This window comes from Prionailurus viverrinus, chromosome D4 (assembly GCF_022837055.1).
Source record: "Prionailurus viverrinus isolate Anna chromosome D4, UM_Priviv_1.0, whole genome shotgun sequence".
In the NCBI taxonomy this organism is placed as follows: domain Eukaryota; kingdom Metazoa; phylum Chordata; class Mammalia; order Carnivora; family Felidae; genus Prionailurus; species Prionailurus viverrinus.
In genome coordinates, this window is record NC_062573.1 from 6,080,752 (window position 1) to 6,091,021 (window position 10,270).

General features: G+C 40.0%; 1 pseudogene; it reads right to left on the reverse strand.

Annotated features, from left to right (window-relative positions):
- Positions 1–3,471: 3,471 nt before the first annotated feature.
- Positions 3,472–7,995, reverse strand: LOC125150479 (olfactory receptor 1J4-like; annotated as a pseudogene).
- Positions 7,996–10,270: the final 2,275 nt, after the last annotated feature.

Below are 10,270 nucleotides of genomic sequence, written 5' to 3' on the forward strand. Positions count from 1 at the left end.
AGTTAACATACAATGTTGTGTTGGTTTCAAGAGTAGAACACAGTGATTCATCACTTACATATAACACCCAGTGCTCATCCTAACCACAAATTCAATTTCTTCAATACATAATTTCTTATGTATTTCTTCTTCTGTGAGATTTGGGATTTTTTTGTGATTCAAGGAATTTGTGTGTCTCGTCACAGTTGTCAAATTTATTGACAAAGTTATTCATAACAGTCTCTTATTTTTCTTTGAATATCTATAGAATCTGTAGTGATGTCATTTCTCATTCTTCATATCAGTAATTCATATCTTTTTCTTTCATCTTTCCCAGTTAGTCTGGCTAAAGGCTTATTGATTTTATTGTTCTTCTAAAAGAACCAAGTTTTGGTTTAATTAAATCTTTCTGTTATTCTTCCTTTTTCTATTTTATTAATTTTGTCATTAGCTTTATTGTTTCTTCTGGTTACTTTGTGTTTAATTTGATCTTTCTTTCTTGAAGTATAGTGACACACAATGTTGTTATTTTTAGATGTACAACACAGTGCATTGACAGTTCCATACCTTATGCAGTGCTCATCATGACATGTATAGTTACTGTCACCATACAATGTTATTACAATATTATCGACCATATTCCTTATGCTATACTTTTCATCCCCATAAGTTTTCAATTTTATAACTAGAAATTTGTACCTCTTAATCTCCTTCACCTCTTCATGCATTCCCCAAGGCCATTCTTTTTCTTTTATGTAAGCATTTACTGCTATATTATTTTGAAGTCTTATTACTGAATTATAGTTGACATATAGTGTTAGATTTAGGTGTACAACACTAGTGACTCAACAGTTCAGTGCATTACTCAGTGTTCCCCATGATAAATGTCGTTAACATCCATCACTATAAATATCACAGTATCATTAACTACATTCTGTATGCTGTAATTTTCATCCCTGTTATTTGTTTATTTTATAAATAGAAGTTGTTACCTCTTAAACTTTTACCCCTAGTTTTCTCATCCTTCCAAAATTTTTGCCTCCAGCTACCACCAATTTCTTGTCTGTATTTATGAGTCTGTTTCCATTTTCTTTCTTTTTTTTCCCCCCTTTACTGCTTTAGCTGCATGTCACATGTTCAGTATGTTTTGTTTTTATTTTAACTCCATTCTAAAGCTTTATAGTTTCACTTTTTATTTCTTCTTCAATTCATGGGCTATTTTTAAATGTGCTACTGAGTTTCCAAATATTTGGAGAATTTTCAGATATCTTCTTGTTATTGATTTCTAATTTAATTACCTTGTGGTCAGAGAATGCTCTTTGTCTGATTTAAATCTATTTAAATTAGTTGAGACTTATTAGATTGTTCAGAGTTCATTCATTTCTCCTGGTCTCTAATGCTACCATCCTGACATTAGAGACTTAAATCCCTTGTCTATATTATTCCAGTATTATAATTTCCCTACTTTTACATTTGTCTTCTTCCCATCTAGTCTCAACAAAAGAGCCAGAAGGATACTTTTAAAACTCTTTCTGGCTCTTTTGTTGAGACTAGATAGGAAGAAGACAAGTGTGAAAGTAAGACATGGTCTTGAACTTAAGACAGATCAACCTCTACTGATGACTTTCTATTGGTTTCTCAAGTCATGCACAGTCAGACCAAAGACCATAACTGCCTACAAGGCCTTACCCAAACAGATTCCTTGTTACTTCTAACCTTTATCTCCTACCAATCCTGATAGTCAATCTAGCCTCCTTTCAGTTTCTCCAATATGTGAAGCATTCTCCCATCTCAGACCCTTGGCAGTTTCTACTCCCCCTGTCTAAAATGTTCCTCCCCTCAGATAAAAACAGCAACTTTTTTTTCCTGTTCCTCTGAAGCTGTTTTCTTAAATCCTTCCTTCTTACAGAAGCCTACTCTGACACTAGACCACTTGAAATTTCTGTGCCATCCTCAACACTCCTTGTCCCTGTCACCTTGCTCATAATAGAAACTTACATATAACTTAATATAATTAAGTGATATAAAACTCATTATCTCATAACATATCATATGCTTTACATATGTTTTTGACTGATAGTGTCCTCCCTCTATAACATCAATTCCTCAAAGGGAGAAAATTTGACTTGTTAGAATATAAGTAGTTATAGAATACAAATTTATTTTTTTGATTAAAAAATGTTTTATGTTCATTTATTTTTGAGAGAGTGAGAGTCAGACAGAGGGAAATCAGGGGAGGGGCAGAGAAAGAGGGAGACACAGAATTCAAGGCAGACTCCAGGCTCTGAGCTGTCAGCACAGAGCCTGATGCGGGGCTCAAACTCATGAACTGCGAGATCATGACCCCGGCTGAAGTCAGACGCTTAACCAACTGAGCCACCCAGGTGACCCTAGAATACAAGTTTACTTAATAAGTTATATCCCAAGCATAAATTTATCTTTGCTTCAACTAGAAATGAATTGTCTCAGTTTGGACAGAAACAATCCTCATTTTTCCAAACAAGAAGGAAGAAAAATAGAGACAATTGCACCAAGGAGAGTCCTGTAGAGGGAAAAAGACTTAGGATCATGAACTGTGTTAAGAGCATTGATTGCCTTACACATCTCTGTTGGGTTCTTTCCACCATGAGCACAATAGAATTAATGAGAGAAGCTAAAAGCTTTGCATTTTATTGAGTGTTTAGGAAGTTGTGATACAATGCTTTATTAATCAGCTACCTCATTAGGAAGACAAGCATTTTAAACTTCCTTGCTCTGAAAACTAGGAACTACACTATGTTTCTATGGCTCTGGGGAACTAGTTTCTGTAGAGAAACTAAAATATAGACTATCATTAATTTTTATGCAATGATTTTTAATGACACCTTAATTGCTAAAGCAACTCAATTTTATAAACATTAAAAGTGACTCAAATAAGGGGTGCCTGGGTGGCTCGGTTGAGCGTCGGACTTCGGCTCAGGTCATGTTCTTGCGGTTCGTGGGTTCAAGCCCCAGGTCGGGCTCTGTGCTAACAAACAGATTGCTTGCTTCGGATTCTGTGTGTGTGTCTCTCTCCCCTGCTCATGCTCTGCCTCTCTCTGTCTCTCAAAAATAAATAAATGTTAAAAAAATTTTTTTTAAGTAACTCAAATAAGATGTCAAATACACATTTCACTCTGTATTTAACAAGTATTGTCTAAGGGGCACTGGGCTAGCCCAGTCAGTGGAGTGTGTGACTCTTGATCTCAGGGTTGTGAGTTCAAGTCCTACTTGGGTGTAGAGATTACTTAAAATCATTTTTAAAAACACATTTGACAGTTCCAACATTCAGCTTGGAAGTGAAGAATTTAAAGAGTGAGAGGAGAGCTTTATGAAATTTTATTTCATACTTATAGCCCCTGGGAGTATACGGATCACAAATAGGAAGGACTATTGAAAGGAGGGTGTATGGAGCAAAAAGTAACATTGGTCACCTGAGTACACAGTTTTTGAGGAGATCTCTGGGTCAGTGGGTCAGTGGATGACATAAGAACAAGAATAGGAGACTGTCACTTTGGAGAATAAGATTTCCTTTCTGAGAGGTTGCCCCATGGCTCCTTTTATATCTCTGTTCCTCAGGCTGTAGATGAAGGGGTTCAGCATGGGGGTGACCACTATGTACATCACTGAAGCAATTATGTCTTTGTCATTGGAGTTGCTTGATGATGGGAAAAAGTGCAGTACCATGATTGTCCCACAGAACAGAAATACCACAGAGAGGTGGGAGCCACAGGTGGCCAAAGCTTTATATATCCCCTTGATCGAGGGAAATCTCAGGATGGTGGCCCCAATGCGACCATAAGAGACTAGAGCACCAATAAATGATGGGGTAATGACCAATTCCCCAACAGTGAAGATAAAAACTTCATTGAGGGAAGTGTCTGAGCAGGAGAGTTTAAGCAGGGCAGCAAGGCCACAGAAGAAGTGGGAAATGGTGTTGTCAGCACAAAAGGACAGTTGAGCCAGGAGGATGGTGTGGGACAGGGCACTTGTACAGGAGAGGGAACCAGGATCCAGCCAGAATAAATATACACAGCTTCTCCCTCATGATGGTGGTGTAGCGTAAAGGGTGGCAAATGGCCATGTACCTGTCATATGCCATCACTGCAAGAAGAAGGTTATCGATACAGCCAAAAAATATGGAAAAAATATATCTGTGTTACACAGCTTGCATAGGGGATGGACTGATCCCAAGTATGCATGTTTATCAGCATCTTGGGGATGGTGACAGATGAGAAGGAGACATCAGTGAAGGCCAAGTGGCTGAGGAAGAAGTACATGGGGGTGTGGAGGCAAGAGTCCACCCTGATGAGCAGGATGATGAGCAGGTTCCCCAGCACCATGATCAGGTACATGCCCAGGAACAGGGTGAAGAACATGGCCTACTGTTCTGGCTGGATGGGGAGCCGCAGGAGAAGGAACTCGGACATGCTGCTCTGGTTCTCCCTCCTTATGCAGCTTTCTGTCTGCTTAGATTGAAGGAATATAGGGAATGTTCCAGATGATAAATAGCAATAGTGGCAATCATAGCAGGGTTATTTACTTTCTACTGAGGAATTCCTCAGGGTATTTCCCACATGCTATGGCCTGAATCCCCACCCTTCCCATCAGAGCTCCAATGACCAAGAAAATTCCCAACAATGTAAACCAGGGGAAATTTCTTTCTTCATCTAACAATGTGTTGGACACCATATTCTTTCCTGGAGAAAAAAGAAAGAGAACTCACATTCTAAAGAGTAGCCTGTTCCAGGGGCACCTGGGTGGCTTAGTTGGTTGAGTGTCCAACTTCGGCTCAGGTCATGATCTCACAGCTCATGAGTTCGAGCCCCGAGTCAGGCTCTGTGGTGACAGCTCAGAGCCTGGAGCCTGCTTCAGATTCTGTGTCTCCCTCTCTCTCTTGCTCCCCCTCCACTGCTCACACTGTCTCTCTCTCTCTCTCTCTCTCTCTCTCTCTCTCTCTCTCTCTCTCCCTCTCAAAAATAAACAAACATTAATTTTTTTTAAAAAAAAAAAGAGTAGCCTGTTCAAGCACAGTTTCAGAGCAGTGTATCTGTGACTAGACATCTGGTAAGTTCTGGCCCCATGCCTTTCTAGCTAGTCTCCACAGCTTACTCTCTCTTAGCCTCAGTTCGCACTTCTGCAGGGTAAGTATAGCATGCCTACACATAAGGTTTGCAGAAGAATTAAGTGACTCAGTGAGAGAATATTAGAACAGAGTTCTTCATATAGTAAACACACAGATATGTCATCTGACATCTTCATTCCAGTGTAGGTGTCCAAATAAATCCTGGGTTGATCTTTAGAAACCCAATATACCAGAAATGTGAGGTGGGCACTAGCAAGAAACAGGTAGCTGCTCTAAAAGTTGTGTTAACCTGTGTGAGCTCTCACCTTCCCAAGGAAACTGCACAGACACACCTCCTAAAGCCTGGGGTTAATTTCCCAATGGAATTTAGCTTGCCATATTTTATTTAATTTGAGAAAAATAAATTATACTTCACCCATCTCTATATTTGTCCATTTCTCTGCTTCTATCTTCAGCAAATCGAACGGGCTCAGATCTAAGTATTCACATGTAGTAAAGCATCTGAATATTTGTCCTGGGGCCTGAGAGCTAGTAGATGCTATGATTGGTGATGCCTGTTAGAATTAATATTGACCTGATTGACATGACTATTTTCCATTAGTGATCTTAATGTAATTGCGACTTATTGAACAAGTATTCTAATATGTGCCAGACAAAACAAAGGGATTTTTGCACATGCATATTGCATATATATGTGTGATTGCTACATCTAGTGTCTGTGTGTGCATGTGCATGTGTGCTAAAGCTAAGAAATGTTAAGAAACCAGCCCGTGGTCACACAGCCAGGAACTGCTGGAGTCACCATTCTTTATTCATTTCTTTAATTTTCTGCTGCTATTGAACATACTCTTCCTCCCCTTCTGTAATTGAGCAGAAGAGCTCAATTTGAGCTCAAATTTCAGTGAGACACTTTGAGACACATTTCAGTGTTTGAAAGAGGAATTCTGTGTTCTGTAGCACCTCAACCACCAGCTCATATGTCTGCCATCACTCATTCCTGCAGCCATCTATGTTCCTACAGTCTACATCTTACAAATGCCTTTCACATACTGTCAATAGTACGCAATCAATATCTATCGTGTCTGAAAAGGAGAGAGCACAGTGACTTTTTCCTTCCATTCTCCTAACATGAGAAGTGAAGTCACTTCTACACATACACTCTGTAGTCTATGTGGTGGTGGCACTTGATCTCAGAAGCAAGTCTTTGGATGCTCTTGTCACTAGAGGCAGACACTTCCCATTGCTGTGAGGGACAGCGGCCAATAGAGTTCAAATACCCACACTCCTGGAGAAGGAAACTGGAATTAACACACAGGGCTCCATATCTAGTAGTAGATTCTTATTCCAGGCCAGGGGGATTCTCAGGGACACTAGGACATTGGGAGGAAGGAGGTGACTTTACTCCCCTACTGAGGACTTGCTGCTTATTGGCAGTTGCTGGGTGACTAGAGTCAAGACCTCTGGCTTCTCTGGGGTGGACTGCAGAGGGAGCCAGAAATCCTGATGCAGGAATGGTGCCAAGACATCAGGGGCAAGCCAGTAGGAAGGGAACCTTCACCTGTGTATAAATATCACTGTGACCTATACTCAGCAGTGAAGCTGTAACCTAAGGTTTGAGAGAGGATCCTTGCACAGGCTTGCTGTTACAACTGTCACAACATATTCTCCTGCCTTAGAGTTACTGAATGTAGTCAGTTCAGTCAGCCTCCATTGGGGGAATAATTACACAGCAGGCTACTGTTTACTGGGTGCTCACTGTGTGCCTGAAATGGATAAAACTGTTGTAAATGATATCCTGCAAATGCTATTATTATCCTCATTTATGTTTAAGGCTGCTGGCCTCAGATCAAATGTCATGTTGCAAAATTGTTGTGTGGCAACCACCAGATTCTGAGGACACCAGAACCTGAACACTTACCCAGACTACCCTGCTCCCAAAATTTAAATATGGACAATGCTAAAGTCTGGAATGAGAAATATCTAGGGCTATGGGGCCATTATCGGAACACTCAACTCACATAGTCTGATGAACCCAGTGGGGCTTAAGGAAGATCCAATTTAAAAGTGCTTTGCTGGGTTCTGGTCTGAATCAAAGGGAACATCAGAAAGTTAGACTGTTCCTTTCAAAGGCATGCACATGCACACACACACACACACACACACACACACACACACACACACACTGCTTTGTTAGAGTTGTAAGCCCCCACTTTTTTTCATCCCTTCTGGGTGAGTTTAGTAGGGGTGCGAGTTTGTAAAACTCAATAAAGACACCTCTATACCTATAGTCAATCTCTCTCTCTCTTTCCTTCACACGCATACACACTCCAACACACATATTGTTGGATGATTTGCTATTCTCTCCTACATGTCTAGATTCATGCCTTCGATGTAAATAATCAAGGTACAAATATATTTCACACAAAGTTCATAAATAAACACACAGTCATATATGAAAAACACAATGCACAGAATCATACAAAGAACTAACAAACAACATATAATTGAGATGCAAACACATAGGTACTCCCAGACAGTCACAGATATTCAAATCACAACACACAGAATCACACAAAAAATACACAGATAACATAGATGTAATCTTTAAAGTACACACATTGCTCAAAGGAGATTTCTAGCCTTGCCTGATTAATGTACATTCCAGGTGGAAATTTTCTGTGTGTGCCAGTGACACACAAGTATAGAAATACACAGAACACATGCACTTAGTCTCATATTCACATACATACCTATTTACAGGGGCAGAATCCTGGCCCCTTCAGTCCCCTCAGTAAGCTCAAATACTTTCTGTTCTGGGCTGTTACCTTAGTCCTCACTTTCAGTCCGAGAGACCCAGGGATCAAAGGACAAGATGCACCCTCTCTAGTCTGAGGACCTTCACAGACTTGCATGTCTATTTACTAGCAACAGAACAGTGGGCAGAGGTTTTTATTTTACAGCAGACATAAAACACAGGGGGAAAGACACCCAGGATCTTCAATAAAGAAACAGTCATCATAAGTTAATTGAAAAAATTCCTTTAGCCTCTTGGGGAGAAACCTGTGCAGGGGCCAGGGGGGCTGAACCCCTGGAGTATTAGGGACAATGTCTCTGATGTAGGTGACACTCTAGGCTCCCTTCTGTTTGGTTCAGTGGTTCTCTTTGGCGGGAGGAACCAAAATCATTCTGGGCATTGTAAGTATCCACAGTGATGGTCTGTCCCTATATCACAGAGCAAGACTTCTATGCAAGCCTCCTCTGAAGCTCACAGACCCCCTAATTACCTGGAGAAGCTCTGTGGGGCAGGGGCTGCACCTCGCTCAGAAGGTAGAAGAATGAACGATGGACCTCCATGGGGTTTTGACAAAGAGACTCCTAGAACTGAGTCTGGACACGGCCACTTACTGTGAGCTCCTGAACAGTTTAATTCAGTTCTATAACATTCAGGCTTTCAGTGTTGAAGTGGGGATATTGGGGTTAGAATAGTATCTTCCTCATGAGCTTGTTGTGAGGATTGCATGAAACAATCTATTTAGAGTTCTTCTCATAACTCTTGGTACATGTAAATGTCCATATGTATTAGGGTTTATCACCAATAATTTTTTAATCTCAGAGCACTTGAGCGTGAGGAAATTATTAAATCAATGCATTAATTCATTTGTTCTTTTTTTGATAAATATTTATTAAAGATTTCATAAAGGTGACAATCTAGGCTATGGAGCACAGCAATAAATAAAATAGAAATACGTCATCTGGCAGAGCCTAAATTTAAGGAGAGGAAGCAAACAAAAACCAAAACAAAAAAATCAATGCACAACAAAACAAACACACAAAAAACACAACAGCAAAATCCATGACATGGTAACTGGTGGAAAGTGTCATGGAGTAAAACAAAGCAAGGAAGAGACATGAAGTAGTCCAGATTTATGTATTTTTATTTAAGTTTATTCATTCATTTATGTTTAATAATCTCTACACCCATTGTGGGGCTTGAACTCACAACCCTGAGATCAAGAGTCATGCTCTTTTGGCTGAGCCAGCCAAGTACTCCAATCCAGATTTAAATAGGGTGGTCAAAGTAGGTGTCCGGGGAAGGTGAGATATGATTTAAAATTTTTAAATTGTTTTCTTTTTGTTAACATTTATTTATTTTTGAGAGACAGAGCATGAGCAAGGGAGGAGTGAAGAGAGAGGGAGACACAAAATCCAAAGAAGGCTCCATGCTCTAAGCCATGAGTACAGAGCCTGATGCCAGGCTCGAACTCACCAACTGTGAGATCATGAGCCAAAGTCGGATGCTTAATGGACTGAGCCACCCAGGTGCCCCTGATTAAAAAAATAGTTGATTAGAATGGGAATATTTCTATTAAATTTCTATTATCTGAAGAGGAAACCTCAGACTCCAGCAAAGAATTTATTAAATCTACAGAAAACTGACTCATAATACAAAATCTACATTTTGCCCTATTATTCTCAATGTCAACTCATGGTTATAGCTTCCAGCACTGTAATTGCTGAGATGGCTGCCTCAGATACTCTCTCTCTCTCTCTCTCTCTCTCTCTCTCTCTCTCTCTCAAAAGTGCATGATTTTCTAAGGTCATGCTAAAGGCTCTCTCAGTCCAGAAGCTTCCTAAATCATCAGTCTTGAAACACATATATCTCCCCCCAGATATGATGGGGCTCATTTACTCTACCCCAAAAAATGTGTAGGTATACCAAAGAAAGTAACGTTCAGTTGACTATTCTCTTTGCTCAGTTGTCTAGCATGTATGTCTGGACACATAGAAGGGATACAGTAACCATTGAAGTTGGCATATCAGCTCCCTTCCTATAGACAAGAGGGGAAAAACACTAAGCCAATATCCAACACTGACAACACCAAATGTTGACAAGGTTGTGGAGCAACAGGAAGTCTCATTCATGGCTCCTGAGAGTGCAAACTGATACGGCCACTTTGGAAGACAGTTTCGCTGTTTCTTATAAAACTAAACATACTGTTACCATCATGTGATCTTGCAATCACACTCCTTACTTTTTATTCAAATGAGTTGAAAACTTATATCCACACAAAACCCTGAACAGATGTTTATAGAAGCTTTAGTCATAATTGCCAAAACTTACAAGCAACCAAGATACCCTTTAGCAGGTCAATGAATACTTGAGGGGCATCTGGAGGGAAATTCACA